This window comes from Mastomys coucha, unplaced genomic scaffold, assembly GCF_008632895.1.
Source record: "Mastomys coucha isolate ucsf_1 unplaced genomic scaffold, UCSF_Mcou_1 pScaffold22, whole genome shotgun sequence".
NCBI classification, from domain to species: Eukaryota; Metazoa; Chordata; class Mammalia; order Rodentia; family Muridae; genus Mastomys; species Mastomys coucha.
The window spans coordinates 73942703-73954525 of record NW_022196905.1 but is presented as its reverse complement, the minus strand read 5'-3'; the positions used below and the strand labels follow the sequence as shown (position 1 = coordinate 73954525).

The window sequence follows — 11823 nt, the reverse complement described above, 5'->3', positions numbered from 1 at the left end:
AAAAAAACTACTTGGCCAGCTACATATCTACAATACATATAAAACCAAGAAACAAGAAAGCAAACAGTCCAGTTAATGAATGGACTAATGAAATCAACAGACAGTTCACAAAAGATGAACTGCAAACACACAATAAACTCATCAAAAGTAAATTTTACTTTACTCTCAGAGGGATTCGAATCAAAATGACACTGAAATTCCATCTTCAGTTAGAATGTCAGTCATTAAGAAGACGAACAAACAACAAAATCTGAATCAAATACGGACTAAAGGGAAACCTAATACACTGCTGGTGTTCCTCCAAAATAGTACAGGCTCTGTGAAAATCACTTTGGAAGGTCCTCAAAAAAAAATTAGAAATAGATCTATGCTACCCAGCCAAACTCCTCCTGGATATCTACTCGAAGCAGTCATTGTCAAAATGTCACAGAGATACCTACAAATCTAAGTTTACTGAAAAACTACTTACACTAGTTAAGTTATGGAGCCAACATAGAAGTTCCTCAGCAGAAGCCTCGATAAAGACAATGTGACAAATAGATACAATGCAATTGTTTGCAAGAGATAAAGAAGAATCATGAGATGGAAAATGGATGCAAAAATAAATAGAAAAAACATGTAATATTTCACCTGGAGGATGGATCACATGTAGGAAAATGTGATCCAGGGTTTTGTTGTTTGTTTGTTTGTTTGTTTTTACTATGCCTTGGTAGGTAGTCCTACATAGAAGGGTATTTGCAAATTTTAAAAAATTTCATAAAAATATTTTCACAAGTAATACCAAAAGTTTAAATGAGCATAGTGGCTTGCGCTAGGAATCATTGCCCTAGGGAAGCAGAAGTAATAAAATCGCAAGTTCAGGGCCAGTCTGAGCTACAAAGCTGAGAGAAAAAAAGAAATACCATTAACTAGAATCAATGTTTTTCATTGCTGCTATTTATAAATATTTAGGAGTTATAGAGAATTAAAAGGTTAGTATATGTATTATTAAATATAGAAATTATACTAGATATAATTTTTGCATATACGAAAATAGAAATATTTTTATTCATATTTTAGGTTCATCTTTGCATCCTATGTGATCATTTTACCACTGTGCTATACCTTATATCCCCAGGCTCATTATGATAAGTGATTGTATTAAATTGTTTTGTCATGGTATAATTCTTATAGTATAAAATTATCTTTTAAGGATTCTTCAAGTGTGTGTGTGTGTGTATGTGTGTGTATGTGTATATGTCTGTATGTGTGTGTGATGTCTGTGTGTGCTGTATTTGTATATGTGGTGTGTTTGTATGTATAATATGTGTGTGAATGTGGTCAATGTGGGGTGTGTGTGTGTGTGTGTGTGTGTGTGTGTGTATTTGGCTTTAGATGTTGCTATAGACTACATAAAATATTTTTAGTCATAGGCTCACAACTTATGGCACTATATAGTCTGTTGTTAATTTGCTAATTTCCATATCTTATTAGAATCATCCCAGTGTTTCTTCTTATATTTTAAAATATTAAAACATTCTCAAAATGACAATTTTCATAGTTAATTGAACTGTATTCATATATGTTCATTTGAGCTATTCCCTTAAAACCTGCTCACTGGTCAAGGATCAAGATGAGAGAAAGCAGGACATTGCAAAAGGAAGTGAATCACCAGCTGTTCGAACGTCTCCATGCTTGTCACTTACACTTGCCGACCTATCCCCCCATGGTTGGCTCTTCCTTCACATAGGGCATTTGAGAAAGGTCACCCGAAGCAGTCATTTATCAGTGAGAGTCAGAAGCTCTCAGATCAGGCTTCATCATTGTCTAGTCCATATGAATGACCTCCCTTTGGATTACAATCAGCAGAGGTTGCCAGAGGAGTCAACCTCTGGCAAATCTGGAATTTCACTTTAATTAACCAATTGTTTCCAGCAGCATTGCCTTTAGTGTTTTCCCCCCCTTACATAACATATCCACAGGATCTGTTCATGCCTGTGCTCTGCTCTGGCAATCTCAGCTTCAATGACTTCATGGATTCTGCCAGACATTCTCAACTTTTATTGCAAGGATTAAGTTCCCTACCGATATCCACATGTGCGTGTTCTCTATCTGCTTCATATCTGCACCCCCATCTCAATACTTCTGAGATCAAGCACCTCACTCAGTTCTGAGAAGCCAATGTGCCTCATGAAGCCTGAACTCTGGGAATGGTACCACCCAGACACCTAGGCACTTTGATTTTTCCCTCGCCCTGCGCTCCTATGTCCAATTAGCAGCCAAGCACAGAAGATTCAAAGTCTAAAGCTCTCCTCATTCCTCTGCTCTTCATTGCTATGGCTACTGCCCTCTCTAACATCATTACCTTCTGTCCTACAGCAACAACATAACCATTTTTTACTTTCAAGTTCTTCTCTATTGGAATTTTCTCCACAATCCCAGCTGGGTCGAAACTATAACTCTAATTAGGAGTTTTTAAAGAATCTCTGTTATAGGCAAAAGTGATGCATAAAGTTCCAACCTGGCAAGTAAGTCAACCCCCCTAAAAGGGCTTCAGCCCATCTTGCACACTTTTCCCCCATTATTTCCTTCCTCATATCCTGTCCATTCTGCTATAGTCTCCTCCGCTACATAAGAATGGGCTCATTTTCTCCTGCTGTTGCTTTCATCAGAATAGCCTCCTCTACCATTTTCCAGCTGTATGTACAAATTGTCCTACGGACATGGGGCAGGTAGGATAGATAAAGCTTTGTAATATACCAGGAGCATATCAATGCATTGCACTGACACCGTATTCCACGACATCATGGGGACAGCTGTGCACCTTGCTTACCTAGACTCTCTTTGAACATTAACTATGTCATTAGTAAGGACAAGAACAGAATTAGAGTGGAACTTCATATGCCACAGACACAACAAATAAACAAACTAACAGTTGTGTTCGATGTGCCCTTATCCTAGCCATTAACCCACGAACATCCCTCAAACAAAATAACTGTTTTATTTTGTTGTTTCTCCTCAATTAAATCAAAAATATTTCCAAATAAATCACTTTTTGAGAAGACTTTATGAGCCTTCTGTTATATATCTTTGGTACTTGGGGAAAAATCAGTTTAACAAACTATACATATGGAATAAGCATATTAGAAATATTATTTGTAATATGATATAACATAAAATTATTATTATTTCTACATGTATGTACCAGTGAATACTACCAAAAAATGCAAAGACAAAAACTATAGTCACAAAGCAAGGAATACTCTGTCCTGATCTGGTTTCCTGCCCTTCTCTGGCTTGCCCTCCCCTGCCTTGTCATTTTGAATGTGTTCTATAAATGCAGGGAAAGTTGACTTCCCCTGCATGAGCTATACTTTAGCTCTCCTATACAACGAGGCAATGTTTGAGGAAAAGATTTCAATATAACCTATATCCTGATCCTAAAACAACTACTTCAAAAATGTCAAAAGCCAATATACTTTTGTATATAATTTGCGTTTTTAGAACATCTCTAAACTTCTCACAAAAAGGCAGATACTCAACCAATTAGAGAAAGATGAAAAGTATACATCTGATCAAGTTTCAGACATGAAACTTTTTTATGTCTGAAAGTCAACATATTAAAGGTTTACACCAATTCCCAGTCCTCCTCCTCCTCCTCTTCCTCTTCCTTTTTATGTTTTCAAGACAGGATTTCTTTGGGTAGCCCAGGCTGTCCCAGAAATCACTTTGTAGAGCAAGTTGGCCTCAATTTCAAAGATTCAATTGCCTGTAATTCCCAAGTGCTAGGAATAAAGTACATGTGATCATACTTGGGACACATTACTCAATTTTTATAACACACATATTGAATCAGAAAAAAAGCATCATCACCGTTAGCATGTTGAAACCCACACTCATAGAAAGAGAAAAGAAGTACATATAATGGCAAAACAAATAAAAATATTATCTATTGTATTTTATTAAAAATTAAGATTAACTACTTATGGGCCAAATAGTACGAGAAAGGTGTGGCAATTTTACAAAGACAGGTGGCCTAGAGAATAAGCTAGACACCGGTGAAGACAGAACAAGGCAGAGAATGAGAAGCCACTAGAATAGAACATATTGCAAGGAGTTAATATGAGGCCAGGCAGAGCAATTCAGTGAGAAGCTGAGAGAAGCTGGTTTGAATCAGTCAGTTTGAAACATTAGGGTGTAAGGAGGCTAGAAGCTTCTAGACCTAGGCCTAGCGATAGAACAGAGAAACACTCTGGGCTCAGCCTAAGCCATATATTCACACAGCTTGGATAAGGCTCTCATCTCATTCCTCCATCTGAGGAAATAAAAGAAAAATTTACACTATTGAAATCTGTGCTCATTAACACCTTTATTTTCAATAGGATATAATGCTCCACTATTTAGAGTATATGAAAAAAATCAAGGAACAAAAAACAAAAACAAGACCCTAAAAACTCCTTCAAATGATGTTTAGGGCCACAATACATTTTGTTTAAATCTTAACACCTCTTTTATTTCTCTGGAGACATTTTTTCTCTTCTTCTCACATAAACCTATCATGATAGGTACACAAGAGGATTCTAAGAGCAATGTGCAAAGAACACATTTTTCATACTATTACAGTAGAAGTCTCCTCCAAACTCATAAGCATCTCCAGAAGACACACATAAATGTGAATAGGGGCTCTTTCTGAAATAATATTAAAGTGTCATATATAAAACAAGAAAGCTAACACAGCTCTTTGAAGGCCACATTATATTATTCTCTTACAGCAGGAGTTATATCCAAAAGGCTGAGGTGGTAAAACAGAAGGTTTCCCATTGCCATGGCAACATTTATCTCTGTCCTTCTGTCACAATTTCTGTCATCTTCTTATCTCCCCAGGAATTCTCAGACCTCACCTAGATGTGTCAGATTCAACTATAATAAATAACAAACTTTGAGTAAGATTTTTTTTTTTTTATTTAGGATTATGGGAAGTAAAAACTTGCCTCTTTACTGTCCTGATAAATAACAGTAATCAAAATATAATGAGAGTAACAACATTTCATTTATTCCAATGATTATATTAGATAAAAAATTGAAATCTATAAGAAAATTAAGATGCATTGTTTACCCAAAAGATCCTCTCTCCCCCCCTCCTTTCTCTCTGTCTGTCTGTCTCTCTGTCTCTACCTCTCTGTCTCTCTGTCTCTATATCTAACACATACACACATACACACAAGCACACACTTTCAGATTTATTTAATTCAAAAGCAGGAGAGCAGAAATCATTTGTGCAGAACGGTGGTCAGGCTGGTGACACATTTCCATGGTGCAGCAATAATTAAGCATGGGTCAAGTTACAGGTTCAATTCCAACCATAGGTAAAACAAAGCAACAGCATGCCCTGGCTTACTTAGAAGTGGTGATACATACCTGCCATCTTAGCACTTAGAGACTAAGGAAAGAGGGCTGCAAACATGTATGAGTCTAGCCAAGGTTACATAGGGAAACCTGAGGTGTATAGTAAGGTCCTCTCTGGTATCCTCCCTAAAAAGTGAGTAAGAAGAATAATTGAAAATAGAAGAAAGTCTGCCAGTTCTATCATCTATCAAGTTTAGCTGCTGAACTGAAAGGACTCATAAATCAAGACCTTCCAACCAAGAAAGACAATGTCTGGCAAAGGTATGGGGTAAAGGGTTATGTCTGTTATACCAAATTAGATTCTCCCTTCTTTGTTCTTGGCTAATTATGATATTGTCTGTCCTACTTCAAGAATACCTCCAAGCCACTAACATAGGGTACACAAGTGACTGAAGAATGTAGCTGTTAGGATGTAATCTAAGTTAAGAAAAATGCTGCTGTCTGACTGTAAGCCTTTTCTCATTAGCATTCTGGCTTTTGAAGATTTCAAAGCATTTTGTTGGCAGTTTACTATGCTCTTCATTTATCTTAGGATCTATGACTTGCTCTATCAAGCTAGTGACTTTGTGGTATCCAAAGGAACTGGCTGAATTCCCAAATCATGGTTTTACATGTAACACAGCAAATGAATGTCTGCTTCTCTTACTTTAGTCACTGTAGCACCTCCCATGAAAAATTGTGTGAGCTTTGCAAGCACAGCTATGGACCAACAACTCTCAATGTAGAGCCTCTTTGAGTAGAGGTCTTATTTTAAAAACTCTTAACCAACAAGAACATTAACCATTTTCTTAAGATAAAGCACCACTTTACACTGTCTTCAAGGGATATGCTATTTTAATAATCAGTTTTAATTAGGGAAGAGATTAATCAAGGTTCATTTCTGAGGAATTCTCAAAAGACATGTGGAGATTACTTGTGGTTATTATTCTATTGAAGTAAGTGCTATGTTACATGCTAAATGAGAACAAATATGTGCAGAAGGATCTCCTGTTTCTCTCCAGAGTTTTACTACAAACTCTGAACCCTAATCAATCAATCAATCAAACAAACAAAACAAAACAGAAAGTAAAACAAAACCACCAACCAGATACTAAATATATCAAAGAGAAGATAGAAAAGTTCAAAATGTCGACCTAATCTTGACTCCCTTGTACTCTGGCCAGGCATTACAGGGGAGTAAAGAAAGAACTGAATGAAATCATATCAGATGGTTTTGTGTTATCAGTCCTGGCCAAAACAGTGCTATTAAACAATAATACTGCTTTTCTTAGATTTTTAATGAGAATGACTTTGGTCAGCAATGTATCACATCTTATTAATGTTACCGTTACCTTCTATAGTTGTCACTCTTATTTCAGTAAGATGGAGAATTGCTTATATTTAACAGTTTGAACCAGAAGTTGTCTTTGATTTCCTTGTGTTTTCTCTGACTTGCTTACACAGTGAATCTTTAAATCTTATCCGCTGGGCCTTATTGTCACTATTTCGGGTCCCATGGGTGCTAAGATAGCTCTCAGGGCTTCTTGGATGCTACTCACTGAACTACACCTACATCCCCTTCCCTATATTTATGGACCTCGTCTCCCTGGACATTTCTTCCTAGAGTCAGAACCACCAACACAAGTAACTCATATTTCCTATGAGTCACTGTAACTCTTCATCTTTTGAAGGCTCTATTGTTTTTGTTTTACTTTGTTGTTGCTTGTCTTTGTTCTTAATATGCTATTCCTTGTTTAATACTTCTAATATCCACAATTTTTTTTACTCACTGCTATCTGAAAAATGCCAAATTCCTTATATAAAGTCCTGTTTTTCCTGATCAGATCCTTGCTCATAATCTCTGGATCATTTTTAGACTGGTTAGCAAGCTATCTTCTGGACTTGATGCTCCAACTACACTGAACTTTAACCCTTGTGTTTATATTAGTGTCTTTGTCTGTGCACTACACTTGGCTGTCAGAAGTTATTGTAGACACCATTTCATATTCGGGAGCATAGTTCCACTCTCAGCAAGCCAAAGTAGGTAGCCCCTTCTCCTACCCCATTGCACTCCACACTCAGCACGTAATTGCTTGCCATGCCCAAAGAAGTATTGTCAACTGGAGTCAGTAGACAGAGAATACTGACTAGACTCCCTGGGGAGTTGAATTATGAGGCAAGAAGGCAAAAGGCAGTAGGAGGTTCATTGGTTCTGCAGCTGAGAAGACAAGAGTACCATAGAAGATGACAATAAAAAAATAATGAGCAAAAGAAGCCTTTTTGAAGATAAGATTATTAGTTGTCAAATGCACATAAACACACACACACAAGTTGGTTTAAGTATCACTTTTTTGGGGGATCTTCCCATGCTTGGGTATAAACAGGAAAAGCCTGTCCAAAAGCAAACACTTCATCTGTCAAAGAGACGGAAGACTCATTGAGACATCAAACTCATGCATTTCTCTTGTGTTGCTGACTCTTGATATAGTGTCCATCATAAGTCTGCACTCCAAATATTGTATATGAAAAATAAAAAGTGCAAAAAATGAATGAAGTAGTATTAAGTATATAGCCAATAATTTAAAGATTGACTTTTACATATAATACTTCCAATAATTAAGTGGAGATTTATTTTTGTTTATAACTATACTGGAAGCATTGCCACTTGTGAACACTTACATGAATGAGAAATAAATTCAGTTATGGTAGAGTTTTATGTGATTCTCCAAGAGGACTGAAATAATATTTAAGCGCAATTTTATAAAAATCAAAACAAAGAACAAAACAAAACAACACCAAAAAAAAAATCATTTAGCTCCTGAGAGAGGAGAAGTAAACTTTAAAATGACTCAGGATAAAATTTTAAGGGTTTTTGTTTGTGTGTGTGTGTTTGTGTGTATACCATATATATACATATATATATACATATATACATGTATATATATACATATATACATATATATACACACATATATATATATATATACATATATATATATCTTTTTCTTGTTTGCTTTATCTCTTTTCCAAAAGAAAGCTTATATTAACCTGGTACAGTCTGTATGGCCCTGATTGGGGGAAGTTATGGAAAATCCTTAGTGACCTTTTTGTGTATATGTAAGACGATTACTATTAAAGCAACAACAACAACAACACAGTGATCAAAAATGAGCCAACCACTATCATTTTGCTAAATGGACATAGTTTTAAACTGCCCTCTAACTTCCTTTCTCTAGGCTCACATATTACTTCTGCTCCCAGATTTCATCAGAGAAGTCGATTTGTGCTGTAGATGGTAGTTAACATAGAAACTTACAGCTGGTCAAAAGGCAGAGAATAAATGTCAGTAGAGTGCTCAACCACATATTGGGCATCTGTATTACCATCTGTCTTAGTCAGGGTTTCTATTCCTGCACAATATCATGACCAAGAAGCAAGTTGGGGAGGAAAGGGTTTATTTGGCTTACTTCCACATGGCTGTTCATCACCAAAGGAAGTCAGGACTGGAACTCAAGCAGGTCAGGAAGCAGGAGCTGATGCAGAGGCCATGGAGGGATGTTCTTTACTGGCTTGCCTCTCCTGGCTTGCTCAGCCTGCTCTTTTATAGAGCCCAAGACCTCCAGCCCAGGGATGGCACCACCCACAAGGGGCCCTACCCCCTTGATCACTAATTGAGAAAATTCCCTACAGCTGGACCTCATGGAGGCACTTCCCCAACTGAAGCTCCCTTCTGTGATAACTCCAGCCTGTGTCAAGTTGACACACAAAACTAGCCAGTACACCATCCATGAGACTCAGTGACTACCACTGAAGAGGTGACAGAAAGATTGGAGGAGCCAGTGGTTAGAAACGACCAGAATAAAATATTTCTTCTGGGCTATTGTATTTAGCACCTATGGCTGCCTACAGAAGACCTGTGTAAGATAAAGCCCGTCAAAGTCTTTAATGGAATAGGAAGCAGTTGATATGCCTCTGCCATTAATTGAGGAACTATGGATAGTTTATGTTTTTGTGGGAGAGGGGCAGTCAGTTTTCTCTGAGGGTGTGGCTCTTAGTAGGTACACAAAGCCCAGTAGATGAATGGCCCACAGCCAGGAGATTATGGGCAGCCTAAATTAGACTGGATGAACTATTTCAAAAAGAGAAAATAAAGTGTGTTGGGGGAGGGTAGAACATATGTAGGGAGTTAGAGAAGTAGTAGGAAGAGAAGGTTATCAAAATATAGTGAATTTCCAAAGGAATTAATGAAAATATTTTAAGACATGTTAGGCTTCCTCTATCTTCTAGGGACTATTTTGATATTTGGATTTTGGGATTGACTTAAAGCTTTTTCCCCAAATGTGTGGGCACACACACACACACGTTTTACTATTCAGTGAATCCAGGTTTCTGTGAAATCCAAACCTTTATTAGCTCTTAATTTGTATATACTCTAAAAAGTCAAATAAATTCAAGGACAAATGTCAAAACATCATCTCAAAAATGTGAAAAGGACATTATTGATCTGTCGGCATGGCTGGGTTTGTTATGTCATTACTTATTTGTTTGGTTATTATAGACTAAGACTGATGTTACTTTTAAGGCAATATGAAAAGGCATATTGATTACATTAATATTGGTCTTCATTACTTAAGATGCTTTCAGAGGGTTATATTTTTACAGCATCTTCATCCTCCAAGAGCTTGTTGCTTTCTCTTTGAGAAACATAAAGGGACAGAGAAGGAACATAAATTCCCTGACATTTCCTTGTTTAAATTCAGCATGTCTTTTCAACTTAAAGAGTTCAACATCATATGAATCTCTTACTTCAATTTATTTTTTAATACCAATCTAAGCGTTCTAGCTGTGTGTACTTTTTTCACTTCGGGGAAGGATTATGTCTCTGTAATATTTACTTATTCCTCTTTTCTTGTGGGAAACATTCTCAAGTGACCTTCAGTCTTGCTATCACACTGAAAAATTACTTTCACAGGATAGCAACTTTCCAAACGTATCCCAACCATAACGGATGGATGGGGTTCTTTGCGCTGCCTTTGTGTCACACAGCCTGTACCTTCCGTTTATGAGCTTGTGTGCAATCTGCAGAGTGCCTCCACTTTCACCATCGTTTCAAATAGAATACAATGTAATTCTCTTATAAATAAATTTTCTATTTTAGAAATGTGTGATTTAAAGCCCACAACTATATTGCATTATGACATATAGGTCGCATGAATTAAAAGCTAATGGTATAGAAAGTGTTCTGAAAGAATTAAAAACAATAAAAACTGGGGACTATCTAAGTATAAAAAACTCTTACTAAGAATTATTACATGGGAAAAACATTTCCTATATTATGAATTTATATTAGAAGGTAAAATTGCTTCTGTGCGTATGTGTTGATTTAAATATTTGGACTAATAAAACTTAAAAATTATTTTTAGATTTCTTCTTAATGACTTCTAGAAATTCCCAATGAATACTGGTTAACTGGTGTGGCCTAAGCGATACATATTTGACATATTATTGTACAATACAAATAAACAATGAAAATTATCACTAAACTTTCATACCACTGATGTACACTCTGTGAATTAATGGAAATGTGCCTAATTCAGAGCTTGCTGTATCTGAGTGGGTAACAACAAACCAAGGAAGAATGTTTATGCCACCCTGCTTTTGGATGTTTGCAATGCATTGAAGACACATCTACATGGGTCTTGTTGCCATCACCGCTGCCCCGACTCACACCTAACAATGAAGAAATGATGGTTTGAAATGGCAGATTGGAGAGCACTGATGGAAGAGGGTGGCTGAGGGCACAAAGTTAATGCTTGCACCGTGTTCTCCACATCCTTACATCCTATGCCTACTAGGACTGAAGAACTGAGTTTAACTTTCACTGGTCTCTTCAACCAGTGAAAGGTTTGTTTGTTTGTTTGTTTGTTTAATGGATGTGAGTATACTGTAGGTTTGTTTGTTTGTTTGTTTGTTTAATGGATGTGAGTATACTGTAGCTGTCTTCAGACACACCAGAAGAGGGCATCAGATCTCATGATAGATGGTTGTGAGCCACTATGTGGTTGCTGGGAATTGAACTCAGGACCTCGGGAAGAGCAGTCAGTGCTCTTAACCATTGAGCCATCTCTCCAGCCCCCTGAAGTGGATTTGTGATGTCTCTCTCTCAATTCCTGTATTGAAGCAAAGCATTCTATTTTTTGTTGCCACAATGAGTCAATGTGGCAACAAATGTGACAAAAATCACAATGAATACAGTGATGTGCACTTCCCCCCTTGTATTTCTTACATTTTTTTCCCCTTCAAGAAAAATTATAGGGTAGACAAGGGTAACTTGAAATTCAGAGAATCTGGTAAACTATTCACCACGGTTTCTCACATTATATCACACAAAGATATGAATATTATGTTCCCTGGATAAAATTACAACGATAAGACTACCCTATGGAGTTTTGTGAGCAA

At 36.8% G+C, this 11823-nt stretch overlaps 1 protein-coding gene across 25 annotated transcripts in view; it reads right to left on the bottom strand.

Moving 5' to 3' along the window:
• Positions 1-11823, bottom strand: part of Adgrl3 (adhesion G protein-coupled receptor L3) — a 485843-nt gene that overhangs the window by 452688 nt on the left and 21332 nt on the right. The window lies entirely within an intron of this gene.